Genomic DNA, 13,112 nt, shown 5'->3' on the forward strand with positions numbered 1-13,112 from the left:
ATTACCTGCAGGGCGTGACGGAGAAAGTCGATTTCTTTCTTGTTTACAAATTGAACTCTTCTTCTTCTTCTTCTTACGCAAACTGAGATTCCAGTGCCCTTGTCATTTTCTTCTTCTCAAATAGAAAACTTTATGCATACGAAAAATAAACATATATACAGTACCTAGTTTTCATATAAAAAAAATATGGACTTCCAACGAGAAAAAATAAGCCGAGAAAAACGACGATGAACGGGTTTCTTTGCCTTACTTCCGGCGCTCCGTCTTCCATGAGCAATAATTGATTAACATTGATTCAAGTACGTTCGACCACCGAGTATTCTTCATGAATAAATTCATTCAAGCGCACTACCATTAATACTTATTAGCTTAATCTTACCTATCTCGACTCGGATTATCGTAAATCAACTGATTTGCCAAGACACAAGAGCCCACTGTCAATAAAAGTGATGTTCGAATCTAATGGCGCGTCTCCAACTCTCCAATCTAACTCAACTTGGGATATTTGTCACAGAGATAACTATTCCCTTATAATTTCTATGACTTGGTCTTCGTCCAAGTTACTTTTATTCTATTATTGTTCCTGCAATTTATATCATTTCAATCATTTATATTATTTATCCTTTAATTCAAGAAACCGGAAACGAAACCACACAACCGTTGTCTGGTTCTACTTATTAAAATCAGATGACGGCTTTTCTCCTCAACAAATGTGCAAGTCGTGAACTTTTCCAGTCATAGTTTTAAGTTCCCTTTTAAGCCGATTTTGTTTTTCGGTTATTAAAATATTTTAACATATTTTGAACTTACTAATTCAAGTTTATATTACATGTTAAAAGGAATCAGTCAACTAAACAACTGAAATTGAATGAAAACAAAATTCTGTTTATGGTGGTTGGAAAGGAAAACAACTTAAGAAATTCTGGGGATATTCAAATAAACATAAATGACTATGTCCCTATATCTGGTAAAGTTCGTGATCTAGGAGTATATCCCGATTGTAACTTGTCTTTCAATGCCCAAATAAATAATGTAGCCTACTAAAAACTGCTGATATCATCTTAGAAACATTGATTTTATAAAGAATTAGGCTACCTGGATGAATATTCTGTAAAGCAACTTGCGATCAACTGTGATATTGCCAGGATTGGCTACTGTAACTTAATATATCAAAAGTGCAACTTAAGGAATTAAAAACATGATAAACAGAAAAGCAAGACTGATAAAAGGTGTCCCACCCATAGAAAGGATCATTCCCATGCTAATTAATTTGCACTGGTTACCTGTTAAAGAAAGAATTGAGATTAAAATATGTACAATAATCTGTGGAGTTATCAGAACCGGACGTCCAAAATATTTATGATAATTGCTGCATATTATGCAGCCAACTAATCGTGTTGACACGAGAATAGATGCTTTAAAATCATTGGAATAAGACGTATGTCTATTGTATGTTCTAGAGCTTTCAAATATGCGACCCAAGACTATACAATAAGCTCTAACTAGACATCAGAAAGACTGAAGATATTAAGGTATTCAAGAGGAAACTGAAGACTTGCTTGTTCTGTAAGTACTTCGATAGATTGGATTTGACAATAAACGAGCAATATGCGGTGTAAAAATATGACAAATGCCTTGGAAAATATAAAATAAAATGAATTGCCAATGGTCCTGTGGAAAGTAGGGTTCCCCTACAGTATAGGTCATGAAAAACCTCCCTTAAAACAACTAACAATTCAAGTAGAGAGGGATTTTTTAACTCTCTCTCTCTCTCTCTCTCTCTCTCTCTCTCTCTCTCTCTCTCTCTCTCTCTCTCTCTCTCTCTCTCTCTCCTCCTCTCTCTCTCTCTCTCTCTCAGACGCAACAAGAGGCCTACGTGATTTTAATTTTTGCTATCTTGACTACCTGACACCATGATTACAAAATTTCTTAATACTGTAATATTGAAAAGTGACAATAGGCCTACATGATTATCATTTTGTTACCTCCACAACATGATTACAAAATTTCTTAAATACTGTAGGACTAACATTGAAAAGTGATAAAGGGAATATCAGTAGGCCTATATCCTGTTATCAACTTTCAAATAGAATATCTCTAAGATATAAATTTCGCGTAGGCCTACTTAGTAGGAAAATAAGTATTATATTAATAACTGGTTTATCAAATTGTTAATTTATTTTATTATCGTTTTCAAGTGCCATGATTAAATCTTTTTTTTATTTCAAACAGTAGAGTTAATAACGAATTTCAAGAACTGGTGGGTGTTATTATTATTATTATTGTTATTATTACTATTATTTTTATTATTATTAATTATTATTATTATTATTATTATTATTATTATTATTATTATTATTAGCTAAGCTACAACCCTAGTTGGAAAGATGGTGGGGGGGGGGGAATCTCTGTTAAGAGGTATATTCTCTCTCTCTCTCTCTCTCTCTCCTCTCTCCTCTCTCTCCTCTCTCTCTCTCTCTCTCTCTCTCTCTCTCTCTTACGTATTGATATTTCTTTTTTATGACATGATTACCTACTTTTCTTGTCCAAAGTATTGGACACAACATTGGTTTGTCGATCCTGAGAGATCCTGAGCCGGTATGAACCAGAGAGAGAGAGAGAGAGAGAGAGAGAGAGAGGAGAGAGAGAGGAGAGAGAGAGAGAGAGAGGAGAGAGAGAGAGAGAGAGAGAGAACATTCAACATGAGAATCACATTACAACATAGTGTTTGAACGTAACATGTTGACGTGTAATGATTTTATAGGTTTTGGATAAAAAATGAACACACCGTAACTAGAGTGGTAGTAAGGAACTAAACTTGAGTAATACCTTATTTTAAATCTTTAAAGGCCGCTCAAGGACGACAGAAGCATAGGAGAGTGACACTGCTCTTGATAGCAGGACAATGTCCTAGAGATTGACCATATATATGATCAGCATCCAAGCCCGCTCTCCACCCAAACCACGACCTGGGAGGGCCAGGTAATCGCTGCTTAACTCAGCAGGTACCCCCTATAGGCCCCCGCCCTGCATTCGTAGTTCACAAGGATAGTGAGGTTGCAGATACTACAAGAAACTGTCGAACTTGAGCGGGACCCGAACTCCAGGCTGGTAGATCTCCAGGCAGGAACGTTATCAATAGGCCACCAGATTTAACCAAAACAAGCAATTGAACATAAAAAGAACACGAATATTTGCAAGTGAGGAAGGTTTATCGTTTATTTTAATGATAGAGTAATCTCGTTCATACATAATTTTTTCTTCCTTTTTAAGGATTTTTTTTAGTATTACACTTCTGTGAAATACTTAGGGATGGGGTTGCTCGCCTTACACCTTCTTGCCTACCGATTACCTCATCGACCTAAGTTGGAATCGCACTAGTGCTTTTTTTTTTTTTTTTTTTTTTTTTTTTTTTTTTTTTTTTTACGCCAACAGTAAGCCGTTGCTGCCCAAAATGGAAAACAAAAGAGCTGGTTGCTCGAGATATTAGCTTCCCGACTGGACGGAAAGCAGCGAGCACAACCCGCGAGCATGACTTCGGATGTAAAACACACAAGATGGCTGTTACAGATAGAACGTGCTCTTGCTTGGCAATCTTGAGTCCAACAAGCCTCAAAGAGATAATAAAATATGCTTTGTTCACTCCTGTGGTAGTTATGGAATCCTCCAATTCACCGTAATATACCGACATTACATATTACAAGCAAAAATTAGAAAATTTCTGGGCACCATGATACCAGCTGATCGGTTTTCTTTTACATATTTTCCTATTGACTGAATCGCGAGATCATAGTGTGACGCTAGAGCACTTTCGGTCGCTATCATCGGCTGGAGGTTGGCGAAAACCTCGAGCAAGAAATGACTAGTATGATTCCACCATTACAGACACAAAAGGGTTTACTGTAACGGAAAGTTTTGGAATTATAAATAACCTCATTTCGTTGATTTAAAAAAGAAATATACAATTATTTGTCAATACAGAATATAGACAATTAGGCAAAGTACACAACACTTGATTTCATCCCGCCATAAAAGGTATAAAAAGCTCATTATGATTAAAAGAATAGAAAAAAATATGTACTAAAATAAATAAAAATTCCTTCATAAAATATTAGATAGGCCATCAACGACAAGAAAACCGTAATAAAAGTTGATATAACAACTGATTGATAAAGATCTGGAAACCATTCAGAGAGAAGATGAGACTCTTTAGCTATGGTAAGCAGCTCTTCTAGGAGAAGGACACTCCAAAATCAAACCATTGTTCTCTAGTCTTGGGTAGTGCCATAGCCTCTGTACCATGGTCTTCCACTGTCTTGGGTTAGAGTTCTCTTACTTGAGGGTACACTCGAACACTCTATTCTATCTTATTTCTCTTTCTCTTGTTTTGTTCAAGTTTTTATAGTTTATATGGGAAATATTTATTTCAATGTTGTTACTTTTCTTAGAATATTTTATTTTCCTTTTCTCCTTTCCTCACTGGACTATTTCCCTGTTGGAGCCCCTGGCCTTATAGCATCCTGCTTTTCTAACTAGGGTTGTAGCTTAGCAAATAATAATAATAATAATAATAATAATAATAATAATAATAATAATCCATCCATCCATCCATATACCAAAGGCACTTCCCCCAATTTTGGGGGGTAGCCGACAACAACAAGAAACAAAACAAAAAGGGGACCTCTACTCTCTACGTTCCTCCAGCCTAACCAGGGACTCAGCCGAGTTCAGCTGGTACTGCTAGGGTGCCACAGCCCAACCTCCCACATTTCCACCACAGATGAAGCTTCATACTGCTGAGTCCCCAACACATTCATATCCACTCTAGCCGCTAACTCATTTCTTACACCCGTTCTCACCCTCACCACTTCGTTCCTAACCCTATCTACTCGAGATACACCAGCCATACTCCTCAGACACTTCATCTCAAACACATTCAATTTCTGTCTCTCCATCACTTTCATTCCCCACATGTGGTTTGGCCTAGAAAATAAGCTTGTTGCATATGCAGATGATGCTACTCTCTTTGCATCAATTCCATCCCCTGAATGTAGATCTGGGGTTGGTGAATCCCTTAATAGAGATTTAGCTAGAATCAGTGCATGGTGCAAATTATGGGGTATGAAGTTGAATCCTAACAAACCTCAAAGTATGATTGTAAGTAGGTCAAGGACGGTGGCTCCTCAACATCCGGATCTCAGTATTGATAATGTTTCTTTAAATTTGTATGACTCTTTCAAAATTTTAGGCGTGATTCTTGACAGCAAATTTACTTTTGAGAAACATATAAGGTCTGTGTCTTCTTCAATTGCACAAAAAATTGGCTTATTGAGAAAGTCTTTTAAGATATTCGGCGATCAATCTATTCTGAAGAAGTGTTTTAATTCTTTTATTCTACCTTGTTTTGAGTATTGTTCTCCTGTCTGGTCTTCAGCTGCTGATTCTCATCTTAATTTGTTGGACAGAAACTTACGGTCTATTAAATTTCTTATTCCTGATCTAGATATTAATCTCTGGCACCGTCGATCAATTAGTTCATTATGCATGTTGCATAAGATTTTTCATAATTCTGACCATCCTTTACATTCAGATCTCCCTGGACAATTCTATCCTGTTCGTAATACTAGGCAGGCAGTTAATTCTAATAGCCAGGCCTTCTCCATCATAAGACTCAATACTACGCAGTACTCTAGAAGTTTTATTCCAGCTGTTACCAAGTTGTGGAATGATCTTCCTAATCGGGTTGTTGAATCAGTAGAACTTCAAAAGTTCAAAGTTGGAGCAAATGCTTTTTTGTTGACCAGACGGACATGAGTCTTTTTATAGTTTATATATGACATTTTTGTTGTTGACGTTGTTAATAGTTTATATATGATATATCTCTTTTGACATTACTTTATTTTTAGAATGATTTATTGTTAATTTGTTCTCTTCAGTTATTTATTTCCTTATTTCCTTTCCTCACTGGGCTATTTTTCCCTTTTGGAGCCCCTGGGCTTATAGCATCTTGCTTTTCCAATTAGGGTTGTAGCTTGGATAGTAATAATAATAATAATAATAACTCCGATCCATACATCACAGTTGGTACAATCACTTTCTCATATAGAACTCTCTTTACATTCATGCCCAATCCTCTATTTTTTACTACTCCCTTAACTTCCCCCAACACTTTGCAACCTTCATTCACTCTCTGACGTACATCTGCTTCCACTCCACCATTTGCTGCAATAACAGACCCCAAGTACTTAAACTGATCCACCTCCTCAAGTAACTCTCCATTCAACATGACATTCAACCTTGCACCACCTTCCCTTCTCGTACATCTCATAACCTTACTCTTACCCACATTAACTCTCAACTTCCTTCTCTCACACACCCTTCCAAATTCTGTCACTAGTCGGTCAAGCTTCTCTTCTGTGTCTACTACCAGTACAGTATCATCCGCAAACAACAACTGATTTACCTCCCATTCATGATCATTCTCGCCTACCAGTTTTAATCCTCGTCCAAGCACTCTAGCATTCACCTCTCTCACCACTCCATCAACATACAAGTTAAACAACCACGGCGACATCACACATCCCTGTCTCAGCCCCACTCTCACCGGAAACCAATCGCTCACCTCATTTCCTATTCTAACACATGCTTTACTACCTGTGTAGAAACTTTTCACTGCTTGCAACAACCTTCCACCAACTCCATATAACCTCATCACATTCCACATTGCTTCCCTATCAACTCTATCATATGCTTTCTCCAGATCCATAAACGCAACATACACCTCCTTACCTTTTGCTAAATATTTCTCGCATATCTGCCTAACTGTAAAAATCTGATTCATACAACCCCTACCTCTTCTAAAACCACCCTGTACTTCCAAGATTGCATTCTCTGTTTTATCCTTAATCCTATTAATCAGTATTCTACCATACACTTTTCCAACTACACTCAACAAACTAATACCTCTTGAATTAAAACACTCATGCACATCTCCCTTACCCTTATATAGTGGTACAATACATGCACAGACCCAATCTACTGGTACCATTGACAACACAAAACACACATTAAACAATCTCACCAACCATTCAAGTACAGTCACACCCCCTTCCTTCAACATCTCAGCTTTCACACCATCCATACCCGATGCTTTTCCTACTCTCGTTTCATCTAGTGCTCTCCTCACTTCCTCTATTGTAATCTCTCTCTCATTCTCATCTCCCATCACTGGCACCTCAACACCTGGAACCGCAATTATATCTGCCTCCCTATCATCCTCAACATTCAGCAAACTTTCAAAATATTCCGCCCACCTTTTCCTTGCCTCCTCTCCTTTTAACAACCTTCCATTTCCATCTTTCACTGTCTCTTCAATTCTTGCGCCGGCCTTCCTTACTCTCTTCACTTCTTTCCAAAACTTCTTCTTATTCTCTTCATATGACTGTCCCAGTCCCTGACCCCACCTCAGGTCAGCTGCCCTCTTTGCCTCACGTACCTTGCGCTTTACTTCCACCTTTTGCTCTCTATATTTTTCATACTTCTCTATACTATTACTCTGCAGCCATTCTTCAAAAGCCCTCTTTTTCTCTTCCACTTTTACCTTCACTCCTTCATTCCACCATTCACTGCCCTTCCTCATAATAATAATAATAATAATAATAATAATAATAATAATAATAATAATAATAATAATAATAATAATAATAATAATAATAATAATAATAGGAAATTAAGAAATATGTATGTACAGCCAGCAAGAACTTTATATTGGGGCATCCTTGCACAAACAGGAATATGGCCTGTGTTTTGCAGAATATTATTACTATAATTGTTATTATAACTTACTAAGCTACAACCATAGTTAGAAAAGCAGGATGCTATAAGCCCAAGGGCTCCAACAGAGAAAATAGTCCTGCGAGGAAAGGAAAAGTAATTAACAATTTAAATAAAAAATTTTAAGAACAGTGACCACATTAAAATAAATCTTTCATGTAAATAATCAATGCTCTTCCATAACATCATAAACTATGTGAAAATGGAATAGTAAGAGAGATAATTGAGGATCAGTTGAAGAACCCGTATGGAAAGTGCTGGAGTAAGAGCATTGAAGAAATCTGTTGTAAATATGGGATGGAGGTTGAAGAAATAAGAAGTTGGAGGAAAAGAACCGTCAAAAAAGAATTATGGAAAAGATAGAAGAAACTATTGAAGAAAAGAAGAGAGTGATGAAAAAAATTAAGATTTGTAGAAGGAAATGGCCCGCAGCCTTATATCAGAGATACTACCGCTAGAGAGTTATTGGGTCCTTTGACTGGCCAGACTGTAGGCTACTATATTGGATCTCTCTCTCTCTCTCTCTCTCTCTCTCTCTCTCTCTCTCTCTCTCTCTCTCGTTACGGCTCATTTCATCTTTACCAACAAATATCCAGAGTAGTGTGGCCTATTCTTTGCACATTCTCCTCTTTCCTCATGCACTTAACAACACTGAAATTACCAAACAATTATTCTTCTCTCATGAGGTTAACTACTGCACTGTAATTGTTCAGTGGCTACTTTCTACTTGGTAAGAATAGAAGAGACTCTTTAGCTATGGTAAGCAGCTGTTCTAGGAGAAGGACACTCCGAAATCAAATCATTGTTCTCTAGTCTTGGGTAGTGCCATAGCCTCTGTACCATGGTCTTCCACTGTCTTAGATTAGGAGTTCTCTTGCTTGAAGGTACACTTGGGAACACTATTCTATCTTGTTTCTCTTCCTCTTGTTATTTTGAAGTTTTTATAGTTTATACATGAAAGATTTATTTTAATGTTATTATTATCCTTAAACTTCCCTTGTATTTTTATTTCCTTTCCTCGCTGTTCTATTTTCCCTGTTGGAGCCCTTGAGCTTATAGCATCCTGCTTTTCCAACTACTTAGCAAGTAACAACAACAACAAAAACAACAACAACAACAACAACAACAACAACAACAACAACAACAACAATAATAATAATAATAATAATAATAGTAATAATAATAATATGCTCAAGCTGAAAGCAAATTTCAGTGGAAAATGCACAGACGATGTGTGTGACCCATGCAAAGAAGAAGATAACACAGAACATTACTTTCATGTCCAAAATTAGGACAGTTAATAAAGCAATACATAAGCGTAGGTATGTTGCAAAATCCTAGCATGGATCTGGTTGTATACAAAAGTAGGCCAATTCATATAAAAGAAAAATTTAAAAAGTCCAAAAACTGAGTACATAATGTTGCCATATGATATCGTGTGAGGGGACTGTGAGCTTTGATCTAAACTCGTGCTCAGTCGGAAGAAAGCTAATCTATCGAACTCAACTGATATCGTATTATTATTATTATTATTATTATTATTATTATTATTATTATTATTATTATTATTATTAGGCTAGCTAAGCTACAGTCTTGGTTGGAAAAGCAGGATGCTATAAGCCCAATTAGAGCTTCAACAGGGAAAAATAGCCCAATGAGGAAAGGAAACAAGGGAATAAATAATCTGCAAGAGTAGTATTGAAGTAAAATAAAATATTTTAAGAACAGTAACAATATTAAAATAGATCTGTCATATATATATATATATATATAATTTATATATATATATATATATATATATATATATATATATATATATATATATATATATATATATATACTTCAAACAAACCAGAGGAAGATAAAAAAGATAAAATAGTGTGTCCAAATGTACTCTCAAGCAAGAGAACTCTATATCCCAAGAAAATGGAAGACCATGGTACAGAGGCTATGGCACTACCCAAGACTAGAAAACAATAGTTTGATTTTAAAGTGTCTATCTCCTAGAAGAGCTGCTTACCATAGCTAAAGTGTCTCTTCTAGCCTTACCAAGAGGAAAGTAACCACTGAATAACAGTGCAGTAGTTGACTCCTTGAGTGAAGAAGAATTTTTTAATCAACTTGATAATTGTCATGTGTATGAGGACAGAGGAGGACATGGAAAGGATAGGCCAGAATACTTGGTGGATGTGTAAGCAAAGAAAAAATGAGTCGTAACCGTAAAGAGGGAGCGAATGTTGTGCTGTCTGGTCAGTGAAAGGACCCAATAACTCTCTAGCGGTAGTGTCTCAACGGGTGGCTAGTGCCCTTGCTAACTTGCTATCATAGTCGTCCAGATCAAGGTTTAAACACAATTTTTTTTTTACATGACGTCTTTAGTTTCTTAAAATATGCATTTGTATTTCAAAGCATGCTAAATTGTAACAATTATCAATAGTTGGAAGAAAATTGAAACAACAAGTACTTCTTATTGCTACACCTAAAATATCAATAATTATCGATATTTTATAAGCTATTTTGGATTCAAAATCTGAGATTTTTTTCACGCCATCAACGGCCACAATTCATGTATCTAGGGGTAGGCCTAATACATCAATAAAACGGTGCTACTATAGCGTGAGGTCTACCGCCATATGTCGCCTACCCAGGCGGAGGGTGAGGTCTACCACGCGACAAGCTTGGACCTTCCACAACCTAAATGTCATGGGGTACCAGCATTCTACAGTGAACCACCAGCAATATTATGTGGATCCAGCGACAGGCAATTGAGCGATCGTGGTTGGACGCTAAAACGATGATTCTGAAGAGATTAATGCGAGGTGTTGGTCGTCAGCTGTTCCAGTCTCATCTTGATTATTTTTGCTGGAAGGTGATGAGAAAAATTTCCAATGATCTATTTGTGTCTTTTTTAGAAGATGTACGAAGTGTGTACCGCTAGGATAAATGTTTGGAAATATAGGATAACATGTTTATTTTTACCTTTATTTCTTTTTTTAATGTAATTAGAAATCCAATTATCTATTTAAGTCATTTCTAAGATATGTTTAAATTAAGTGTTTATTGCTTAAACAAATGTATGAAATGTCTTTTATCTATGAGGGACGAATAATTTAGCAGTAGACCGATAACATGTTTATTTGTACCTTTATTCCTTTTTTTTTAATGTAATTAGAAATCCAATTATCTATTTAAGTCATTTCTAAGATATGTTTAAATTAAGTGTCTATTGTTTTGTATCGCTAGAATAAATATGGAAATATATGATAACATGTATATTTTCACCTTTATTAATTTTTTTTTCAATGTAATTAAAATTCCAATTATAATTTTAAGACATTTCTAATATATGGTTAAATTGAGTGTTTATTGCTTAAAAAAATGTATGAAATGTGTTTTATCTATGAGGGACGAATAATTCAGCGGTAGACCTCACGCTATAGTGCTAACGGGAGGTAGACCTCACGCTATAGTGTGGTAGACCTCACGCTATAGTAGCACCAATAAAACTCTATCACCTGTCAATGAAGTAACCCACCTGAGAGAGAAAATTCGTATCCCAGCCATGAAACAAATGACCTCCTTCAAACAAAGAATATTAAACAGCATCTGAAGACTGTTCTACATTCAAGCAATTCGATCCCACGTCTAATAAACTAATAAACAAATAACTATCAGCTGCAATACATTTGATCATCGACGTGTATTCTAACCTTGCTATTTTCTCCGTTGGGCCCCCTGGCCTTATAGCATTCTGCTTTTCCAAATAAGGTTGCAGCTTAGCAAGTAATAACAATAATAATAATACGGTGTTTTAGTTTAATATATTAGTACTATGATAAAAGCCAGCTTCGATTCATCAAAGTATTGAGGTACAGAGCGAGAGACTAATGATTAAATAACTATTTAAAAAGATAGTTACCTTTTCTTCTTCTTTGCGTCGTTATTCAAGGCAGTTTCCCTTCAACAGAAGCTACAGAGGATGAGAAGAAATAGTCAGTTGGAACGCTGTAATAATCGCCGAGTCATGTCTCATTATATTCACGTCCAAGACAACAATTTGAGATTCGCCTGTTTCTGGCTAGAAGCACGTACTCGACGATTACTCACATTATTAGATTAGCCCCTCTCTCTCTCTCTCTCTCTCTCTCTCTCTCTCTCTCTCTCTCTCTCTCTCTCTCTCTCTCTCTCTACCGCATGGTTTGGTAATGCTAATCGATAGCCTACCAGTAGCCACCTGAGAGTGCATAATTCATTGCCAATGTGCAATGACTACACAGTACAAACGCTCATGAGTTTAATAAAGTAGTAGGAGCATTGAGCCCACTCAGTCGACTGACCACCAGGTAGCCTACATGATTATTTCCTTATCTTAATAATTGTGCAATTCATTTTTTCAACGAACACACACATATATATGTATATGTATATATACATATATATATATATGTGTGTATATATATAAATATATACATATACATATATATATATATATATATATATATATATATATATATATATATATATATATATATATATGCAAAAGAACAAATTCAACTTTTTTCAAGTCCTCTAGAGAACAAAGGATTCAGAAATGTCCTTATTTGTGTCTGGGGTTTGGCCAGTTTTCATCATCACGCTGGCTATTGTGGGTTGGTGGTGGTGATAGATTTTCGTCTGACCGCTCTCATGGCCATACACAAACCCTTACACCACATTAACGTATCCTTATCCTCACTCAGAAAGGTATATATATATATATATATATATATATATATATATATATATATATATATATATACACTAGCACAATTACCCGGCATTGCCCGGGTGTAGGATTAAAAAGCAATGTCTGTAATCAGTATGCTACTGGTTGATTCATGTAACTTTTCACTGTGATGACTTATTCTGAAACACATGTTTTTTTTTTACCACCTAGATACTCTTATCACCAAATATTACATTTGTGGAAACTGTGAAGATGAAGCATTTCCTATGTTAAGGTGGGAGAGGATATTTGTAAGAAAGTCAGCGGAAGATTCCTTCCACTGCAACGCAATCCAGGAGGTTCATTCTTCCATTTCAAAGCATCATAGTGATTACATTTTTGGGACATCAAGCCAATTTGTACCATCTCTTGTTTCTTACCATGTCTTGGATCATAGGTGAAGGCACCAAGACGCCATTGTTCTGCATTAAACGTACGTGCTCTAACTTCTGCATGCCCGACTCTATCAATATGGTGATTATTCTATGCTTCTTCTTGTATTTGTTGGTTTCAC

At 36.0% G+C, this 13,112-nt stretch overlaps 2 protein-coding genes across 2 annotated transcripts in view; one reads left to right on the forward strand and one right to left on the reverse strand.

Moving 5' to 3' along the window:
• The window catches only part of LOC137658786 (apoptosis-inducing factor 3-like), a 92,155-nt gene extending 92,046 nt beyond the window's left edge, over positions 1–109 (reverse strand). Inside the window, exon 1 of the mRNA XM_068393816.1 lies at positions 6–109. The gene's annotated coding sequence lies outside the window, so the exon portion shown is untranslated. The remainder of the gene's footprint in view (positions 1–5) is intronic.
• Positions 1–13,112, forward strand: part of LOC137658792 (pre-mRNA-splicing factor CWC25 homolog) — a 585,361-nt gene that overhangs the window by 387,366 nt on the left and 184,883 nt on the right. The window lies entirely within an intron of this gene.

The sequence above is a fragment of the Palaemon carinicauda genome, chromosome 19 (genome assembly GCF_036898095.1).
Source record: "Palaemon carinicauda isolate YSFRI2023 chromosome 19, ASM3689809v2, whole genome shotgun sequence".
Taxonomy (NCBI): domain Eukaryota; kingdom Metazoa; phylum Arthropoda; class Malacostraca; order Decapoda; family Palaemonidae; genus Palaemon; species Palaemon carinicauda.